The 22,753-nt window shown below is 45.4% G+C and overlaps 1 pseudogene; it reads left to right on the forward strand.

Moving 5' to 3' along the window:
- Positions 1-121: 121 nt before the first annotated feature.
- On the forward strand, positions 122-20,824 carry LOC149347145 (2-Hydroxyacid oxidase 1-like; annotated as a pseudogene).
- The last annotated feature ends 1,929 nt before the right edge of the window (positions 20,825-22,753 follow it).

The raw sequence follows: 22,753 nt of genomic DNA on the forward strand, positions 1-22,753 counted from the left end.
TCATTACCGTGTCTTGCCCCTGAACTCGCGCAGCGCGTTTATGGCTGCGAACTTAGACTTCCATTTAGGTGCTGATTCCTTTTGATGAAAACTCGACTTATCTCCGGAGAGACCCACCGCGATGTCTCAGGAGCTGCGCTGTTGGACTGCTAAGGCCGAGGTCATGGGTTCGAGTCTCGGACAGTGCGGTCCCATTTCGATGGAGGTAAAACAAAATCTCCTTTGTACGCTGTCTTTTGTCAGTGTGCACACCGAAGAACTCGAGGTGTTCGGATTTATTTCAGGGCCCCGCACCACTTACATACCTTTCATTATCTCCCATGATCATACCACGAAGAAAGCCATCCGGCACCCCTTGATAAAGAGCCAAATGTTTTTCCCACAAGCTCAGTCGGGCTCCTGTTTGGCCATTTCTAGGCTGATTCATTAATTAGAGACCACTTTCTTGAGCCGCGTTCTTGTTTCTGATGTTCGCTGTTTTTAGGGACAGTTCATAACGACTGTGATCACGCTCTACATAATCTAATGCACGAATAGTTTATAAAAAATGGCTGCCAGCTCTGCACTAGAGAGAGCGCCTGATCTGGTACTGCTTTGTTTTCTTTACATTAGACGTGACTTAGCCAGTATACAACTCAAGAACGAAGCAAGGGATGTCTCTCAAAGCAGTCGCTCTAGCCAATGGCGTCGACAAATTTTCATGATGCCATGGCTAAGCCGATAAAGACGTAGTTATTACCCATTGACATGCTGCCACCTGCGAATTCACACTAGGAGGTAATCGCATCCACAATGTGAAAAAATCGGATTGGAAGGCCTCCTTTGAAGGGCATTTGCGGCTTCGATCTTGAGATCGAAGACAGTCTCTCAACGGTTACAGCGCACATCCATCTTCGACCAGCACTAACATCTAGCAGGCTTCCCTGAACAGCTTTCATGTCATATTAAATATCGACATGCTGATGATCTTACACAGATATGAATGACAGTGCACTCTACACCTGGATTCATTTAAACTGTCAGTTTTAGGATAATGGCACCACAGGAGTAGCACAGTCTGAATGCTAAAAAAGGCCTGGCAGGAGAAGAGGAATCCCAAGGTTTCATTTCAAGGTAACACCTTTCAATCATGAGAAGTGCGGATATTGACCACAGCACAAGATGCAAAGCTCACTTAACACACCCTAGTGATGTTTGCGGTTCAAGGATGTAGAACAACTGAGTGAGCTAGTACCCATCTGCGTATTCACCAGCTGCAGCCTCTACAGCCTCAAGCTTTGAAACCGTATTTATGGACTACGGCGACTCAAGAATGTCACTAGGTCTCAACTGAAACGGACAACAAACCCTACAGTGTAAGTGAGGTACATTTCAAGCCGGTAGTTTTTCTATTAAAACACTAAAAAATTTGCCAATCTTGTGACAAATTTGTAAGGAAATACGGCAACAACGGTAACCTCAGAGCGTTCCAAACGACGTTATAAGCCATTAAGCATCTTTCTTTGCCAAACTAAAAGGTTAGCACAAGCATGTATTGTTATTACTGGCATAAAAAGAAAGAGAAATTCCATGAAAAAATGCGGACTTCGCTGTCGAACACTTTCGCCAAAGAAACCTTAATGCACCACTCCACAGAGCCGACACCAACGCGGTGTTTTAAATGTGTATTATGGTTCTGATGTGACTGCAAACCACCGCTGGGCGGCGCTGCCATTACTGGCTGCCCAAGCTGCGTCTGGCAAATAGTCTACAGGCAAAAAAGCCTTGTGAATAATGAGTGTCTCAGAGCAAGTGAAGGCAGTGGACAGCATGCATTGAAGGCGCCATGCTGTGTCCTACCCTTTTCCTCTCTTTGTTTGCATACCTAGTGCTGGCAGCTAATGCGACTGCGATATGTAGCATGAAATGTCCAAAGGCTATGGCTATGAAGCCGAAACTTCGGAAGTGTTTCAAGATGTCCCAATCATGCATACACATCTTGCCCTTTTCTGACCGAATCTCTTTGCAGACATGCGCTCCCTCCGTAGTCCCATTTAGTTTACAGTATGTGACATCAAACTTTTTCTTTTCTATCTTTTGTGCGCAGCGTCCGCCTGGGCACCCTATGAGTCCAAGTTATGATGGTGAGGTGCTTGTTCAGCGAAAACCTGATTGCACTGCTGGCTGCTTCCTGCCTGGTTCATTGTGAGTGTCGGTTGAGTATTTCTACACAGGGGTTTCGCTGTGATACAGCCGTTTTTACTCGTCTTCGAGAGACAGATGTCGCTCGCCTGCTGACCTGTAGACGCGGGTTCCATGCCAGCCGCAGCTGTCGAAGTTCGATGGAGGCAAAATTCTAGAGGCCCGTGTATTGTGCGATGTCAGGGCACGTTAAATAACTCTGGGTGGTTGAAATTTCTGGAGCCCTTAAGTACGGCGTCCCTCGTAGCCGGACGCGATTTGAGAAGTTAAACTGCAATAAACCGTAAACCACAAACAAAACTTATGAACTTAAATATCAATCAAAGGCGCAACCTTCATGCACGTTTGTCGCCCTCAGAAAACTATGGTATTTTCCCCTCGTTCATCGTCACGCTTGTACTTACGAGATTGGGCTGTGGCGGTGATACCTGTATTTTAATTCTTGATGTTTTCTACCTTACAAGAGCTTTAATTTCAGAAAGAGTGCCGTTTTTCTGTTTAGAATCTGGTATCCTATCAACACAAGGCAACTTTAATTTCGCCTCCACAGTGTCATGCAGACCCATTGAAAACGCCTGGTTCATGGCGAATAGGTTCTGTGCCTTTTAAAGCAAGAACATTTATTTTGTGTTCTTCAAAAACCTCTTGGCTTCACCGTACCTGAATTGCCGCATTGTTCGAAAGGACCATGGCGTGATCAGCACCGTCAAATTTTGAAATCTGAATGACTAATATGTTCCGGAGCCCCTCATTGAATTATCCATAGGGATGGTGCTAACCAGACCCACCAATCTACAATAATCCTACCATTTCTTCCCATTATTCATGCTTAATCAGCCTACTAATCCACATAATTGCATACTTTGAAAATTTGCGATCGTCCTTTGGAAGATTTGGTGGGCCAACTTTCAAACGCTATCGCATTTTCTCCTTTAGCGATACGGTTAAAGAGGCCCCATTTTTTACGGGCTTTTTTTACCACCTGTCCGAGATGTCCACGGCTTGATCTCGCAAGACGAGATGTGCTTATTGCAAAATGCGTCTCGAGCTACGCAGAAACAATTTACTATTAACGTGTTCTCAAATGACAAGTTAATAAAGCAGGCACATGCAAGCTGACAAGGTTAAACCTGCCTGCACTGATTGCAGTGAGCTTCAGTCGATGCCAAGGCTTTGCCTCGAACGGTCATGGTGACAACCTGGTGGTCACGATAGCAGACATCCAGCGTCTGGGCGAGGCAAGCTTGGAGAACGCCACAAGGAGCTACATCGCTAGCGGTGCAGACCAAGAACAGACCCTGAGGAAGAACATTGAGGCTTTCACGAGGTGATCGTTCTTGTAAAACTCAAATCTTACAGGGGAAAAAACAATAATTTTATCATTGACCTGATAAGATGCCAGAGTCCTATTCGTTTTTCATCGGTGTCCCGACCAAAGCCATCGGCATTAACTGCTACGAAAGCTCTGCATGCATTCTTCTGTGTGTGTGTGTGTGTGTGTGTGTGTGTGTGTGTGTGTGTGTGTGTGTGTGCGCGCGCGCGTGCGTGTGCGTGCGTGCGTGCGTGCGTGTGTGTGTGTGTGTGCGCGTGTGTGCGTGCGTGCGTGCGTGCGCGTGTGTGCGTGTGCGTGCGTGTGTGTGTGTGTGTGTATGTGTGTGTGTGTGTGTGTGTGTGTGTGTTTCTTAATACGCAAATGGAGCACTGAGTACTGCTGGCATTTTTTCGAGTCATGTTTTTATTTTTTCACCTTGTGCGCAGGCTTCGGTTCCGGCCTCGTGCACTCGTGGACGTGTCAAAAGTTAGCACTGCCACCACGGTGTTGGGCAGGAAGATATCTTTTCCAGTCGGCTTCTCTCCGTCAGCCGCCCACAAGATGGCGGACCCAGTTGGAGAGTTTGGCACAGCGCAGGGTAAGGTTGTGCCGTGAAATCAGTTTGCACGTCCCCCCCCTCCCCCCTCATTTGTTTCAGAATGTCATTAGACGCTACTGCACCTACCTGCCGGTGCCATCAGAAAGCTCGACGGAAGATAAGGAAGGAAGACCACACAGTATAAATGGGTATAAATAGCAAGAAGAATCTTTTGCACCTCAACGACCATGCAGCTTTTCATCCCCATCATTTCTCCTACTGTTTCCGTTAACTAATATATATGTAGGCGATTGCAGTACGATATATTTACACAAGTGGCTACTAGCATTGCACGTATCACTGTTTCTAAAAAGCTGCTACTAGTGCCACAGTATCCGGCAGTTTATTCCGAAACGTGACATTTGCATGGGTGTGTGTGTGTGAAAGAGAGAGAGAGAGAGAGATAGACCTTTCATTTACATGATAATGATGTTGAGTTTTTATGGTGGAGGGGCATAAGCAGCCAAAGTGCGCCATCGCGCAAGGTATTTTCGTTTACTCAAGGTGGGGTCAAAGACCCATTTCCCAAGAATTTTACCCTGAATAAGCCGAGCACCAAGAGAGAGGAAGCTTGCACCCACTGTAACTTTTAAGTAAGAACCAAGCGCCTTTGTGACATACACCAAGGTGTAGTACCATACAACTCACTCATTCGCGGTGACTTGCACTCAAAATATACACAGCTGCCATCATGCTGCAGTTTTATAGAGTTTTATGGAGTACGTGGTACTGCACTCTAACTAATTACTAGCTACCTAAAATCGAGAAAGCAGTGCACTTTTGTCAATGGTATTTCTTCGGAATACGGCTTGATACGTACTGGCGTCCCACAGGGCTCGATTCAGGTGCCACTTTTCTTCGTGACAGATATAAATGACAATGTCAATATGCCAAACATTCCTAAAATAATACTGTATGCGGACGACACAAATGTGTTTTTGAGTGGAGAACATAATCAAACTAGGGTTAACAAATGCAAGCTTTGGCTGGACGAGCTCTCTGTTCGGTTAAACGTTAATAGATTAGAATTAAATGTTAATAAAACACTTTGTATCCTTTAAACCTAAAACAGTGTTATAGACATGGAACAAAGAATTATTTTTAGAAATAATGTTATCCAACGAGCGGAGTCTGGGCGGTTCCTCGGAGTCATATTTAATGAAAAGTTGTTGTGCAATGACCACATAAACTCTGCGATTGAAAGTAGCAAGCTCCATTGGCATCATCAATAAATTTAGGTCTATTCTTCAAAACGGGTTAAAAAAAGAACTTGGCGCTTGTACGATCTAATCTACACTACTGCCTTCTAGTTTGGGGCAGCACATCGGGCACAAACTTTAAATCACTCTTTTTGTTAAAAAAAGAGCGATTAGAGTCATCGCAGGTATTGCATACCTAGAGACCACAGTTCCACATTGGGCCTAGCTTAAAGATATTAAATATTTATAAACTTAACACAGTGCTGCTTGCCAGTCATGCTCACCACTTGTTTTACAGAGGTGCACTCTCACTCATCATGCGCACTAACCAACACCTAAAATACCAGCTAGGAGATTATTGTACCAGGCTGCCCAGAATAAGAAGAAATTGTGGCTCTCAAACTAAGCGATACCAGGTAACAGTTCGTCTGAGTTCTAGCAAATATATAAAAGATCTCATCCTTAAATACAGAAATGTGCGCTTATTTAGGGACAAATTAACAGCAATGCTTTTATTAAAACCCTCTTAAATTTACACTCGTGTTAAAGTTCCTAATCATTGATGTAAATAACTGCTTATTTTGTAATAAGGGAGTAATTACTCTTTGATATCCACCGGAGCGCATCCGTACAGCTACAAAGGAAAGCTATAAAACCTTCTCAGAAACATCGCCGTTAAAGAAAAGTTCGTCCTGGTCCGGGGTTAGTTCGTCCTGGTCCGGGTTTCAAACCCGGGACCACCGCTTCACCGGAGCAGTCGCTCTACTAAGTGACCTAACCGGGATGGCAAGCTTATGGTAGGGCGACAGCGAATTGATCAGTAACTCGAAGTGGGAACAGTGTTGGTCAAATGTTTAGGGGAATCCCCCAAGCTGGATGAGATTTGTAATAAGGGAGTAATTACTCATTGGCATCCACCCAAGCGCAGCCATACGGCTACAAAGGAAAGCTATACAGCTTTCTCAGAAACTTCACAGTTAAAGAAAAGTTCGTTGCCAATTTGCCAACTGCGCCTTCAAAGCGTTCTCAGAAAGCACCAACATTTCTCGCTCTGCAGCTGCACGTGACGCCGGTACGGTGATGATCTTGAGTGCAATGAGCACAGCGTCCCTGGAAGACATCAGAGCCAGAGTGCCGGACGCCCTGCTGTGGCAGCAAGTGTATATTTTCCGCAACCGATCCCTCACGAAGTCGCTGGTGAAACGGGCAGAACGCAATAACTTCTCTGCCATCGTCGTGACCGTGGACTCGCCATTCACCGGACAGACAATCACGATCGCCAAGAATGGCTTCCGCCTACCAAAGGGCCTCAGGTAAGATGATAGCGGCAGAAAACCTGCTTGGAAGAAAGAAAGTGGCAGATTTTTTGTCATTTTTTAAGCGTTACACCGAAGACAGGGAAAAAGTGCATAACAGAAACCCATAAAATGGTGCGCAAGGAGGTCAAAGAGAATTATAAAGTTAAGTAGCTGTGTCACTCTGAATAGAAAAAGAGGTGAATATTCTATAAAACTCAATACTGCTGGAAGTGATGTATTGGTCACATTTTAAAATTTGGTTTTGAGCTGTTCGTGGAAATAAATAAACCATAGAAAAAATTTCCTCGACGACAAAAATCAGTGTAGCTATATGTATGCAGCCCTTTCGTGGACTGAATTGCCGAAGTGCGTTATATGCACAGTTATATGTTGAATCCTTATGAAGAAAGGAACTTTGAAACGTATTGAGTCTTACGCCTTGAATGTCGAAGATCATGATTTAGATAGGTTAATGTCCCAAGCGACTTAGGCTGTGAGGGACGCCGTAGTGGAGGGCTCCGGATAATTTCGAGCAACAGAGGCTCTTTAATGCACAGTGACATCGCACAGTATACGGCGCTTTACCATTCTCACACACGTGCATTCCCGATTTCTAATGCACACATGGCCGCAAAAAGTTTGAGCTTCAATGGCCCCGCCGCGGTGGCTCAGAGGTTACAGCGCTCGGCTGCTGACCCGAAAGACGCGGGTTCGATCCCGGCCGCGGCGGCGGAATTTCGATGAAGGCGAAATTTTAGAGGCCCTTGAACTGTGCGATGTGAGTGCACGTTAATGAACCCCAGGGGGTCGAAAATTCCGGAGCCCTTCACTACGGCGTCCCTCATAGCCTGAGTAGTTTTGGCACGTTAAACCACATAAACCATAACTTTAATGATTTATTCTTTTCTTAGTTCATGGGCGATGATGATTATCCTCTTATTGTGCGTACTCCTGGTTGCATGACATACATGCGAAAACGGCGCTGACACACCGCTCATAATTTGTATGTTCAAAAATCCTAGTAACTACAACATAAATTTGAATCATTGCTTCCAAGCTCGAACTCTTCTTACACAGATTCTTCTGCTTTCTTTTTTGTGATATGCCCCTCCTGCTTGGGCCAAAGTATTGGCCTGCAGTATTACTAAATAAATAATTAAATAAATAAATAACGAGTAAATTCGTCCCTTTGTTTGCATGGCGCAGATTTGCAAACCTGGAAGTTTCGTGTCCGGCTTGTCCGTTCACTTACGATCCTGCCAGCCCGTACTTCGTCGGGGCGCTTATGTCACCTAAGAGCGTGTGGCGCGATATCAGCTGGCTACGCCGTACCACGAAGCTGCCCATAGTGGCCAAAGGCATCCTCACCGGTAAGAGTGGGCAACACGAACGCTGACGACGTATGCTTGCCTTTACAGCAGTTGTCGCGCGTGGTCAGTCCCAGAATAAAAACACCTCTTGAATTCGGTACAACATTCGAAAAAACCGCCCTTGACAGCAGAACACTGCGCGGGTGTCACTATACTAACCAGTCGGAGCAGTACACAAAGTCAACATTTTCACATTCAACGGTCGTCGCATTTCAATGGAGCCGAACCGCAAAATGCCGCAGTGCAAAAAAAAATTGGCAGCGGCTTAAGCTCAGCTATGCCAGGACATACATAGCGAGAGGTACGGTATATCCCTGATCACGTCTAGTTGCTTTGCTTATCTTCATGGCTACATGTTAGACATTAAAGACGAGACATGTGATGAAGGCGACACGTGTTATTCAACTTTATTGACTGCCAGAAAGGCGGCCCGGTGATCCATAAAATAACACGCGTCCGTCTCGACGGTTCCGACACAGTGCTGTGACTTGTCAGTTTTTTTTTCCACCGCCGCATCACCATAAATTATTCACCATGGCCCTCATCCTCCCCTTGCCGCGCATGCGCAGTAGAGCTGGAGCGCCAGCTGCGTGTCACGCATGCGCAGTCTCTCTCTCGGTCAGAGGCGAGCGGCCTCGGTGCGTGGGGCACCAGCTGCTCGGCTGTGACGTCACTCGACTCCTCGCGCATGCGCACCAGTGGCGCCGAAGGTCCATAGCAAAACGGTGAGACTGCGGGTAATGTAGCTCTCGCTACAAATGGTGGCAGTGTGATGGTACTCCTGACAACCTTGCGCAACGCGACACCCACATTTGTTGTAACGACAGCTACTCTACGCCAGCCGCTTCACGAGGTCAGCGTGGCTGCGCGCTGAGCCGTGGCACCACCGCTTCGCCAGTTGTGCGCATGCGCAGAGTGACGTCATAGCCCGCAGCGGCGCGCCTCGCTACTGTGCCAATGGTGGAGCAGACGCTGCCCGCCACCGAGGCTGTAAACCGTGGCTCGTCGCCTCCACGAGATAGGCTATTAAATACAATGTGCCGCTGATTTAGAGAGGGATACACTCCTCCCAATGCTAAATGCGACTGTCCTCTTCCGAGAAGGGTAAGTCAACTTCTGCTGTGAATGGAAACAGGTTTGGAGGATCCCCTCCTCCTAACTTGGGGGGTTATACAGTATATACAGTACCACCTTAGTCCGATAACACGGCAGGTCAATCTCATGACGGGAGCAGCGGCTGGTCCCCTCCGTTGCATGCACTGAGCCCGTGACCAGGTCCCGCCGCATGCACTAGACCAGAGCCTAAGTTGAAGTGGTACAAGTAAATAGTGGCATGAGGCCTCCTCGATATACGCTAGGAGGTACGATGCAACCGTGTCGTATCCATGTAAATGCGGCTCGAGATAAACACGGCTCTAGCCACGTCGCTATATACGCCAAGCCAGGACTGCATCTACGACCTGTCTAGCTCGGAGACTGCTATGATGCCGACGAAGACGTGTGCAGTTGACTTCGTCGAAGCAGGACTCGTGCTTGTGTGCGTATACGTGGCGCCAAACCTGCCTCAAACAGACCCTCCGTCGTTTATGTACAGGAATCTGCGTTCGGTCTACACAGCGGCATGTTCTTGCTCACCGTAATATGCTTCAGTCAGGACGCATTTTCAACGCCAACATTCATCAGCGCTATGCGTACCTGTCTCAGCTTAAGACCCGCCTCTCCAATAGGTGCAGTCACTACTTCGCGAGGCACCGGGTTCGGCTTGGCGTTCGAGAACATGCCACACACGGTGCAAGCAGTATGGTACAGACGCGGACGAAAGGAAATGGAGCGCGCGGTTGCCGTCCGCCATTTTTCAAGCCTTGGGAATTGAAATTGCCACCTGTGGTATGTGTATGCTGGTAGTGGACGATAGTGCCCTTTGTGCTGCACACACAATGTTTCATTTCCGATAGCGAAGGCATGGTTTCGCTTAGAAGCGCATGCAGTGCTTCGTTTAACGTCTGCATCTGCACAACCCGACATACTACTTCGATCACAAGGCCATCCGACTGGAGATCAACCGGGGCCCGCAGACACTCTCGCAATGAGAAAATGAACGGCAACTTAGAGAAAAAGAAGACTAAACGCAATGAGAGGGAAGCATGTTTTATTAAGAACTCCGCTAATAAAACTGAATAGAGAGGTCGCGAAATGACTTGCTTGTAGTTGCCTCACTCGAAGCAACATATTACGCTCGGAAACAACGCAGTGCCACTTAACTCAGAAACATTTCCCCGCAGCACTACACCCAGCAGCATAACACAGCGACAAGTAATGCACTCGCATTTACATATCTTACGAATTGCTTAGGTGCCTCCATGAATTTATTCACAGTACTTAGGTCCCTTCTGTGAACAAATTTACAGACATGCCTCCCCTAATATTTTAATCACGATTGTATGTGACGACCTGTCTCATGCCTCCAAGCAACAACCGCAGCTGGCTTTCCGCATTTCTCACTTGCCTTTCTACGCGCCATTCTTGCCCAACATCGCCTTGAACACCGTCGAGCTCCGAATAATCAAAGTGGTTCAACTACTACTATTGCTAGTACTACATCCCTCAGCATGATACCCTCTCCCCAGCACCTGCGTCGCCACTCTCACATGGTCGTCCTGGTTACTTTCAAGCGAAAAGCTGGCTCCGTAGAAGAAGAGAACGCATTCTTTCCACCCAGAGGGATAGCAGTAGGTGCAGGTAAAAGAAAGGGAAGTGGGCGAAGCCAGAACGCTTATGTAGTCATTGTCATTCACTGGTGAATTAGCTAGTAAGCACATTAACTATACAAGGTCCTGCTGAAAAAGCGTAATTACTTGATTTGTACCATTCTAGTACTGAATACGTTATGAAGCAGTGATTACAAGCGCTGCTGGAACCTAGTAATTTCTATAAGCAAACCTAAACATCTACCAGAACTCCGTCCGAGCTTTGTTAAAAGCAATAGAGTGCAGACTACCACTTATGTCTTGTCACAGTGAGCAACAACGCGGTGAGACGCCTTCATTGTTGCGGTAAAACAAGGTTTTCTTTCTTGCGTGCTAGTTTTTTTGCTTCCCTATGTATAGTGTACAAATTAACTTTCCCTGAGCAAGTTCTGTGTTTGCTTACAGCGAGAATGGCCATCACAGCTGCCCGTTACGGCGCGTCTGCTATCATCGTGTCAAATCATGGTGGTCGGCAGCTTGACGGAGATCCAGCAACGGTATGCCATACGTTTAATAGCTACGCGCCGTAAATAACTATTGTGTACGCTGCTTAATGCCTTGCAGAAATAGTTTAATGTTCCTAGTGCATAATGGCGAAGTGCTTCTATGAAATACTTATCGTTGAGCGACCTAGTATTATTATTTATCGCCTTTTTACAATGTTTTTTATCTTGCGGGCTCACACACGAAGCAGTGTATGTTATTCAGCTTGGCTGTTGATTTTATCTCATCGCCATCACAGTGCGGCGATTTATTTAGATTTACAATTTGCCAGATATCGAAGTGAATGGCTGTGAGCTTTAATACGCCGAAATAGCAGCGTCCATCTAAAGCAAAATCAGCAAAACTCACGAGAAGTCATCTATATTCAATGCATTTAACTTTTAAAATTGCTTTTTAGGAAAGAAGATGGCGCAGTAGATGTCTCGCATATCTCGTGGAGTTCTCCGGAAAATTTCGACCACGTGGAGATCTTTACGTGCACTGACATCGAACAACACACGGGCGCCATTTACGTTTCGCCTCCATCGAAACCTCGTCGCCGCGTTCGGGTTCGAACCCGGACGCTCCGACTCAGTTGACGAGTGCCTTTTAACCACAGAGCCACCGCGGCGGGCAATGCATTTCCATAAACGATTTTTATTGATTTTCGCTCTAAACGATCATAACTTGCTGGTTAGTTCCCTCGGATAACCTTTCCATTTATCCCCAGATTTCTTTAAGAAGTGTAATGTCATTCCTTCCTCCCGATTTCACCCGCCTTTCAAGTACCGAAATGTAGAAAGCGTAAGCATTAGCTGTTGAAGACACGGACCTAGTTTTTAAATATCAATGTCCGGTTCTTTCCAGAGAACATCAATAACTCTGCACTCTTCTATTTTTTTATTAGCCTTCTTCGCATATCGCAGAATAATGCAGCAGCATGCTATAAAAAAATTGGGCCACTTCCCTCTGCGGCAACGAAAGATGCGCCGCTATTCATGTCGATTATATTCTGTTCTGTAGGATTTCTTTGCTTTCACAAGAAACGTGGAAGTGAAATGAATTGTTACAAAGTTTTTTTTTCGCCAGGTAAGCATAATGTACCACTTGGAACACGTTCTGCGCCCCAATTCACCTCCAAGTCTGCTCGATTGTGCGCTGTAAAGGCGACAAATAATCAAAAGGACCCAATAACTATTGCAATCGTAGCAATTTCGATGTAGCGTCCGAAAAATAAAATTCTAACCTGTCAGTATAAGGAGAAACTTCTTATCTCTTATTCTCTGTGCTGTGTCTGTGCGATGTCAGTGCAGTGGAAATTTCCGGAGCCCTTCTCAATGGCGTGCCTCATAGCCTGAGTCGCTTTGGGACGTTAAACCCACGTAAACTATAAATCATTTACTATTGTTCTATGATTTATCGCAGACACCTTCTCTTTGGTGCTAATGAGTGGGCAACAATAACAACCGCAGACATATATCAGCGTGGGCAGAGAAAAAGAGCGTGAATATCACAAAACTCTATTTAAATAACTTCTCTCCTGTCTACATAAAAATGCGGATAATACAAGTAATATATCAGCCCTCACTATCATCGTCATCATCATCATCAGCCTGACTACGCCCATTGCAGGGCAAAGGCCTCTCCCATGTCTCTCCAATTAATACTGTCCTTCGCCAGTTGCGGCCACCGTATTCCCGCAAATTTCTTAATCTCATCCGCCCACCTAACCTTCTGCCGCCGCCTGCTACGCTTGCCTTCTCTTGGAATCCACTCTGTTATCCTTAAGGACCAGCGGTTATCTTTCCTTCGCATTACATGCCCTGCTGGGATTTTGTTCGCTTTGCCACTGGAATCCTTAAGACAATTTTGAACACAACCACACAAAACTGGCTTTCTATTTTCGCGCTATGCATATCGATTGCCCCTTCTTAAGCTTGCTACGCTCAATCGCTCCGGCATCCCGACAATGAGCAGAAGTTGCACGAACGCGCACGAAAAAAACATAGTGTTCATGAAAAGTAACTGAACCTTTTGACAGCGTCACTGACGCCAGGAAATAGAAAGCCATCGCGAGAATACGCAAAACAAGCGGTCTCTTGTTCCGCGCGCCTTCCTCTTCTCGTGGCAGAAGTCTTTATCCAATTCCTTATTTCCGTTGACACATACAGCCTAGCAATCCGAATGGTGGCTGCAGGTACTCTTGCATAAACACTGCGTACAATTTAAGGAATCCTGGGCTAAAATGAACTTTAAAATTGTTTTAATCCTAATCTTTCGAACACTTGCGCAATGCTTAACGTAACAATGTCTGATCAAGACTCAACCGCTTCTGCAAGCTTTTTTGCCGAAATGTGTATTAATTACTGTTTCTTAGCGTCCCTCTTAAAATGTTACCTTTTACCAAGCAACAGTAATTAACAGAAAGGTCTCTTGAGGTGCGAAAAAAGTATGTTTTAATGTTTCTTTCTTTCATTCTTTCTTTCTTAATTAGTACCTTCCAATTACACACACTAATATACATGCATAAGTAGACATACTGGAGTACATGATGTACCGCAAGGCACACAAGGACTCCCTTTGACTAAACCGCACAAACCTGCCTCAGTGACGTAAGGCTAGCGTGTCTGACTCGCAACCTGAACTTGTCTTGTGCTCTTCTGTTTTCCTGTGTTGCATCTTTTAGCTGATTTAAAAATGAACCAACAGTTATGGGTTCAGTACGTAAATAATTACTGGATTTCTTTTCAAGCAGAATTAATTTACTACATAACTTTATGTCATGATGACTCATCTGTCATGCCACTACCTCATAATACACTGTACCGTGAATTTTAATCATTTTCATTCCACAGCTCTGCTGTGACGTCGCAACCCTATCGGCCAATCCTAAACTAGTGTGACAACGCGCACAACGTTTCCTCCAAACCTCCACTCTAACATTGTCGCGTTAGTTTTCGGATATCCTAACAGTGTGCACATGTTTCCAGCCTGCGTAGCTTTCATGTGTTTTGTTTTGTTTATGGGGTTTGATGTCCCAAAGCGAATAAGGCTATGAGAGACGCCGTAGTGGAGGGCTCCGGAAATTTCGACCACCTGGGGTTCTTTAACGTGCACTGACATCGCACAGTACACGGGCCTCTAGAATTTCGCCTCCATCGAAATTCGACCGCCGCGGCCGGGATCGAACCCGCTTTTTTCGGATCAGCAGCCGAGCACCATAACCCCGGAGCCACCGCGGCGGCCGCAGCTTTCGTGTGTTTTAGGAATGTTTTTCTCGTGATTCCCAACAGCATACACGGCGTTATTCTGAGTGTGTATGTATTCCGGCCGGGTCATGGTTTTGAAGTTTGGAGTTTTTCCTCCTCGAGATAGTTGATGAAAGAAATTTAAAACAAAAATTAAAGGCGCAGCCTGGTGAGCGTGCAGCCTTTGTCATAACCGTAATCAAATCTTCATTTGTCATATCACCAACAGTGTATTTTCTATGGAACACGTATTCCATATGCAGAAATTCCAAGGCTAGTGTACGGTAATCATACGGAATTCTCATGTGAACGAGAGAGAAACCCGGTGCAGTTATAGGAGTCGTTACATGGAGCGATTCACTGGTGACTGCACGTGCTACATGCAAACCAAACTTCTTTACAGATCGATGCCATTTCCGAAGTGGTGGCTGCTGTAGGGGACCAAATGGAGGTGTATATGGATGGTGGAGTGCGCTCGGGTGCCGACGTAGCCAAGGCGCTCAGCCTCGGAGCCCGCGCCGTCTTCGTGGGCAGACCGGCGCTCTGGGGACTCGCTTACAATGTACGCCCAGATAATTCGTTCGCGCGATAACATCTTCTGACTTCTGACTTCTGTCCCTCCTCCTAGACGAGACGGCAACTCTCATCACAGCCAAAGTGCTCTGATAGCCACAGGAAAATGTTGCGGTGGTCTTCCTGTGCTCGATGTATTTGTCTTGTCTCAACCACCAGTTGCTGAAGATTGCCACGACGTAAAGTTGATTTCAGACATCAAAGTGTCCGATTCAAATATGACGATACAAACGGCCTTTGAGGAGCCTGCTGATTTGTGTATTCAACAGCCGCGTGAACTGTAGCCAGTTAAGACCCCATTGAAGTGGTCACTTGTGAAATTTGTTGCTCAGTAGTGACTTCCATGACCGGAATGACCACACCTCATGTTGAAATAGTGGGTGAGACCTAGAAAGGTATATGCAGCTCAAAAAACAGGAACAGCAGAGAAGACACAAATAACAGGACTGGCGCTGATGTTGTTTGTGTCTTCTCTACTGTCCCTGTTTTCGGCGCTGCATACACTTTCCTTAAGGGGAGCCACCAACTAGCCCATACCAAAATTTTTATCGAGACGGAGAAATTCATGCGTGCATGCTCACGGTCAGGATATTCTGCGTGCAATTAGGATAATGTCAAATTCTTTAAGGCAAGCCTCGTCAGGGTGTGGTCAGAGGTTACACACTCGTCATCGTTACAATCTATACCTGCCAGATAACATCCACTGCTGGCAAATGGCCTCCTTTTCTCTTTGCCTTCCCGCGTACTGCTAAATTACCCTTCCTCACTGCCTGTAGGTACAAGTAATTATTAAAGATGTGAATCCAAACACATAGATTCTCCTGATGACTGAGCCCGCAGTATAAAAGTGATAACTTCATAATGACCACAAAACCCGGAGCCAGAATACACGGCGCACACCATTCAAGCACACAAGATTAGCTGGGTACCTTGTTGTCGGTAGGTGCGCCGTTGCAACGAGGCAAGTGCATGAGCTGCGGACTGGCTGGAGTTTTTCTTGTGCTTTCTTCTGTCGTGCTGCGTCTACCTGTTACGTTGCACAAGTAGGCCTGCCTTTCAGTTCGTGGTGTCTCCTACGTCCTTCTCACGCACGCGTGGTTTCCCGCTAGCAGATGTGTATATTAACGTGTGCTGTGCTCGCTGTACGCTTAACAGCTAGTGAGAAATACACTGGCAGGGCACTTTTGCAGCGTCGATGCTTTATGTTCGGCATTTTACCTGGCAAAATGACAGCTGACATGGGCGTCAGTATGCAGCGTCGTAACCGGAAAGATCCAGGACTTGTCGGCCTTAGTCGCTGCGAAGCAGTGATAGCAATACTTTTGTATGGCTAACCTCCCTCCCCCCGCTCTCGCTTACAAGCCACAACTTTGCCTATTCTGTGGCGTGAAAGGCTCACACCTAAATGGAGTCCATTCCATCCACGAGTTTCCGCCTGCTCACTGTCTCGTTAACACATTGAGTGGCGAGTTCGTGGATGTTCAAGCTGAAACAAAATTTTAATAATGATTTTGATAGTTGTCCCGGGAAATATTACACAAAAGGCGGTCCCACATTCGATGATCTTGACAGGACCTTACGCAGAGAATAAGCACAAAAGGAATCATAACACGACCAATAAGAACAAAATTGCTCAAGACTGTTTTATCGAACACAGATATAAATACGCATGAACGTAAGATGTCCGATGTTTTTTAGGGGAACCCAACCAAGGTTTTGTAAATTTGAAATAATTTAGTGGTGCTTAAAATTAACATGCACCCAAACGCAGCTGTGAGGCTATAAAGGAAATGTACACAGCTTTCAAAGAAACTTCGCATTTGAAAAAAATTCGGATCCTCGGCTCGAATCCTAGACCACTACATATCTGGGACACTCGGTCTACAAACTAAGCGAACTGCGACCGAATAGATCGAAAATTGGGCGTGAGAACAGTGTTCATTCTATGTTTTTTTTTGGAGATTCCACGACAAAACTCAGAGTGGGAACGGCGTTTGTCCATGCTATTTAGAGATTCCGCTAAAAAACTTTGAACCAACGTTGTTCTCACTGTTGAATTGTTGATCAATTCGGTATCGCCCTGCTATTTAGTTGGGGGCCGTCCTGGTTAGCTCTATTGGTAGAGCGACGCCTCGGCACATGCGGTGAATCCTCATCCGAACTCCGGGTCAGGATGATTTTTTTTTTAAACCAGGCAGTTACTGTGGAAACTATATAGCTTTCCTTTGAAGGCACATGGCTGCACTTCGGTGGATGCTTGTGAATAGTTACTTACTTATTTCAGATATAAGATGAAAACATAAAGACGACAGTTCTGCACTCATTAGTGAGCCATGGAGCATAGTACTGTCGAATCGTGGAAATTTAAATTGTTTTTAATTTCAATAAAGGGATTCTAGCTGAGGTTTTCATTTTTTCTTACGAAGCGCTGAACAGGAAAGAACCTATTTTCATGTAAAGGAAAATAATGTTTACAACGAAGTTCTCCTGGTCCTTCTTTTTTTTAGGACCCAGTTACGTAACTTTGGTACGTAAAATCTAGCAACTAAACTCTAATACTGGTTAGCGCGGTCGGCGCAGCTGACTAATGTGCACATGTGAGCTGTGCAGGCTCCAGTTTGCTCTGTAATTGATCACGAACATTCGCATTGTTTAGAGGAGGGTTCAAATTCAGGAGAAATAGAAAAGTCTTCCTTTTTGAGCACAGCTGCCCACCTCTACCGCCAAGCGTGATCTCTAAATCCGCTAGACTGCTCCCCTGCTCACAGTCTGGATCCTTGAATTTCATTCGGCAATACATCAAACAGCACTGCCACCAATTTTCACCTGGACTGAAGTGAAAATCACCTAGCGAAGTTTCCCCAAGCACATAAAAATCAAACTTAATTACGTGTTTCATGATTTGTTACCGGTATTTGCAGGGTAAAGAAGGCGTTGACAAGGTCTTGGAGATCCTGAGGAGTGAGCTCATTCGCACTATGCAAATGCTCGGTGAGTGGAATCTCTTCGCTACTGCTTCCGTTGATACTCTGCTCTTTTCCTTAGTCGTACTCCTTTATGATCCAGAAGAATTGTTCTCCTGAGTTCCTGTTTCTTCTGCCGACGAGGAGGCATTGTCAAGCGCAAAGTGCTAGAGCGCGTAATTTTCGAGCGCGTGAGCGGCCGCATGAGCACAGCAAATGCACTCTGACTTAGCACCAGATATACAGGACATGTATGATCCTTCCCATCAGCTTTGGCTTTGAAGATTATTGTCTAATAACTAAGGGAAAACTAACTGGGATGTTGCGATATTCTGCTTGAATTCAAGGATAGTTTTTGTTTTCTCTTCAGTACGTTTGTTAATTTGGGTGCTCAAATGAGTAGTTGCTCCAAAGTCAGCTTGGATGTGCTTAACGGCTGGAATTTATCTTCGAATCTATTGCTACATGCGAATACATCAGGATAGTTTTATACGAAAGGATGATGATGATCATAAATTTTTATGGCTCAAGGACGTCTGTGGCCGAAGAGCGCCATGGCATAAGCTTTTTGTTGTTCTCGAGGGGGGGGGGAGGGTTCAAAGACCCATTTTCCAAGCATTTCACCCTAAAGAAGCCGAGCACCAGGCAGGGGAAAGCTCGTACCCATTGTATTACCGGTGGTACACGGCGGCACAGGGGATCGAACCCCACACCTCCCGCATGCGAGGCGGATGCTGAAACAACAAGGCCATCGATTGTGTGAAAGAAGATAAATCAGTGTGGTCATCATTTTTTTGCACTCAGGTCTACTTGCCCTCTAACAAAAGTACCTTCAAATGCACAATAATTTTAAAACACCGGCTCGCTGAACAATTCTTTACCTTCCCTCTTAAATTCTATGCACAGGCTCAGCCGACGCATTTTTATTTTCGGTGGCTAACATTACATATTCAGCAGATATTCAAATCAACAGTTTAGCTTTTTTGTTGCTTCTACAGAAAGCTCGACCGTACTAATGCGCAATATAGCGTGATGTTGCGCTTAACGAATACACAATACACGGAGAAAACGGCTTGTTTTCTGTAATATATAACACGACATCTTCAGTATACTAAGCACCAAATAGCCCCCGCTGTCGTCTTGTTAGCGAAACAGCAGCGTAGTACTGGAAGCGGATCTCTTATTTTAAAGCGAAAGCTCTACTCCTCAGGGTACAACTTCCGATTTCGATGTGGATGAGACAATGACCTCCAGTACTTCCCAAGGTCAAACCAAGCTTAGTTGCATTGTGGTAATAGCCCAATCTATGGTAGCATGAACACTAGATCGTATGACTATGACCATTGAATACCTGGCCTTGACGTTCGACCTTGACACTTGACCTTTACATCTGATTTAAGTCAGTGGACACCTGAGCTTGACCTTCTAGCCTTAACCTTGACATTTGATTGAAACCAGTTATACGATCTTTCACTTGTATCTGGGTTGAAGCTACGTCGAACCCCAGCCATTTTTTTTCTGCACTATGTTGTGCTTACATCCTACGTTTGAATATTTTATACAAGCGTGGTTCATTTTAATGACAGGACCTGTTTACTGCACCTCTGCTATTTATGGCAAGGCTTTGAAAAATGATAACGCCAATTTTTTCTTTTCATTATGCCTTCTGAAATCAGTGGCGTTTCATGCTTGTGCATCAAATTGCGCCTCCAATTATTCTTTGAATACCATTCAATTTCCCAATTTGCCGTGTGGAATCACAGAGCAATTCCTGCATGACTGACTAAACGCGCAATAAGGACATATCTCGCTGTGGTCGTCTCTATCGATTACCGCATTCTAACCAGAAAGACTTTTTTAGAGAAAATGGAGGATACATAACAAAGTAGGTCTACAAATGAATATATAACCACCACTGCCGTTTCACGATAACGGAAATGCGTCATTTTTTTTGGCACGAATCTCGGAGGGTAAGCTGCGCAGACATCCGCTGACAAAACAATAACCACAGCCTCCTTTTCATTCCATTACCAGGAATTCGTTGCAGCGCCCAGCAATTACCACTAAGCCTAGTAGCCTATAACGTTCCGTTCTGCAGCCACTCTATCATGCTCTTTCTTTCTTACCTCACGGATGATGTCAACGAGCTATATTTAGGGCTCAAAGCATGCGCGACGTGGGGCCAACCACGGGAACAAGAAGCCTGGTGATATTTCAAAGAGTTTCAACTGAGTGGCCTCGAACAAATATCTGGCATTTCTAAATTTACTTCTCTAAGCCATAAATGCGTCCTTTGCTGTCAGGCAAACGTTGCACATCAAAAACAGTTACGAAATACATTTTCATTCCGATCAAAAACTGGCTGGAGTTGCCTTCTGTGTTCTAATAAACAAAATTTGCCCACTCCCTCATGCTTTACTCTTGTATATGCACTAACCTCGGCAGTTCAGGTAGCGGAACATTTCTAGAACTGGTGTCTATAAGGTGAACCTCACGTTTCAGCAAGTGCCTCTTTATAATTTACGACGATTGCCTTCATAAGCACTACTGCAGAGGGTAGGCACAGCCAGTATATCATCTGTAGCAGATTGCTCTTAACTGATGTCCGTCCGCTTAAAAACTTCAGGAGTTTCTTATGTTTCTTCAGTTTGTATGTTAGTGGCTATGGTCACATTCACTACTGCAGCATATTCGTTCTTTCACTCTTCATTTTCCTCCCAGGTTGCCCCTACTCCAGAGACTTGTGCACAGACTTCATCGCACGAGAAGGACACTATTCCGAGCCGCTACCAAGCACTTGCAAGAAGAGGCAGCCCTGGCAACACTGACTGAAATTTCAAGTTGCAGTATAGTGGCAAAAGAGAGAGTAGCAGCCATAAAAGCGTTTTCATTCCGCGTCAAGCTTCGCGAAATGCGATTTCTTATTTTTCTCTTCACTTCACTTGACTTCCATATCCATAAAATGGATTATAAAGTAGCTTGGTCTAAATTTATGACTTTGAACGACACTACTGGAGTACCCTCACGTATGTCATAAATAATCTGGCGGATGTGCATTACTTTTATCCTCTCTCCACGCAGCAAACACAGAGGTGCACAAAGATACTCAGCATCAAAGTTTCTTGCTTTCTAAGCACCTTTGTAAAGTGTGGAGAAAGGAAACGTCAATGTCTTGCATGGCGCTCGCTGAGTATAAGCTCATTCTTCTCTAAATACATTACTGCACTTTAATAAAAATTCGCGAACGATCAGCTCGATTCATGTGAGAGAGTATTCGTTAGCATTAGTGTTTCCCCCGGATGGAGCAGCCGCTTCCCCTGAGCGCCCAGACCGCGCGAGCAAGAGGTGGGATGCAGTCTATCAATCACCATGTGACACGTCGAACACCTTCTCCATTGTCCCGATCTCATCTAGCAACCGCTGTGTAACACATGTCATCCTCCATTCTCCTGTCCTTATGAGTTTGTTTCGGGATGGCTCTTGCCGTATCGCCACCTGTCTGCTGCAACCCTCTCTCCAAATTCCTTTTTCTACTTCTATCCCTTCTCTCTTCCGGAAAACAGATAGGGGGATTTCTATCTCTCCCCATTGCCTTTTGTCAACACAGGCTTTAGAAGTCGAGAGTTTGACGGAATACAGCGTATACAGAAAGGATGCGCACACAGGGCGCTACCTACAGTTTGCTTCGGTCCATCCTTCCCGCCCAAAAAAAGAGTTCTTTACAGGAGTTTAATGCAGCGTGCCAAGAGAATATGCGAAAGCACCAATGATGCAGCAAGGGCACGGAAAGATCTCGCTAGCAGTGGTTACCCAAATCATTTCATAAGGTCAACACAGCTGACACGACCGCGACAACCTGACGTCCCTCTTCAGCCGAAGAAACGTGCGGCTATTCCGTATGTTCCGAAACCAAGTGAGCGTCTCGCCCGTATATTACGAGAAAATGACGTCCAAGTAGCCCATTTCACTGCCATGAAATTCCGACAACAGCTCATAGATGTGAAAGACCAGTTGCCGAAAGAAAGTTTCCCAGGAGTTGCTTAGACCATCCCTTGCGCAGACTGCAATGGCGGCTACATCGGCGAAATGGGACGTTATAAAAAGCGTTTACAACAACATGTTCATAATGTGAAAAATGAAAATACTAGCACTACCGCTTGCCAGAACACGCAGCCACCCAAGATCCAAAATCGATATGGAAAATGTAATAATTATCGAAAAACAAAAGCTGACAACATCACGGCTTCATCTCGAAACTCTTGTGATACAGACAACACCACACATTGCGGTTAATAATCTAGCTTTTAAAGACGAACCTTTTGACGTTATTCCATTGTGAACAAGGCCCCCGTTTTTAGCTCCAAAACACCAACATTAGATTTCATTTTCTAGTAGTAGTAGCATAAGGAGTGGTTGTTTATTGAAAAAAATAATGAAATGAAGGCAAAATTTTTACTATCCTAGGCATCTGCCATCGCTACGGGAAGCACTTGAGTAGGGTAAGCGGAAATAAAGAAATAGCAGCCAGACTGGAGAAATGAAATCAAAGAGGTGAGGGGACAGGCAGAAAGGATAGGGGGCAGGGAGGTGCAATATACAAGTAATATATTTGCACTATGACATATGTACAGGTCTGGAGCGTGTGATGTCCTTAATCAAAGCCGAATAAGAGCACGCGCGCACAACACAGTGTACACTACTCATTTTCTGGTGGGCGCCAATGTTTTTTGAAACAGGCTTTAGATGCCAACTCCAAAGACGGGCACTTTTTGCGATAATGG

Source organism: Amblyomma mixtum, chromosome 4 (genome assembly GCF_055824585.1).
Source record: "Amblyomma mixtum isolate Tamu chromosome 4, ASM5582458v1, whole genome shotgun sequence".
Classification (NCBI taxonomy): domain Eukaryota; kingdom Metazoa; phylum Arthropoda; class Arachnida; order Ixodida; family Ixodidae; genus Amblyomma; species Amblyomma mixtum.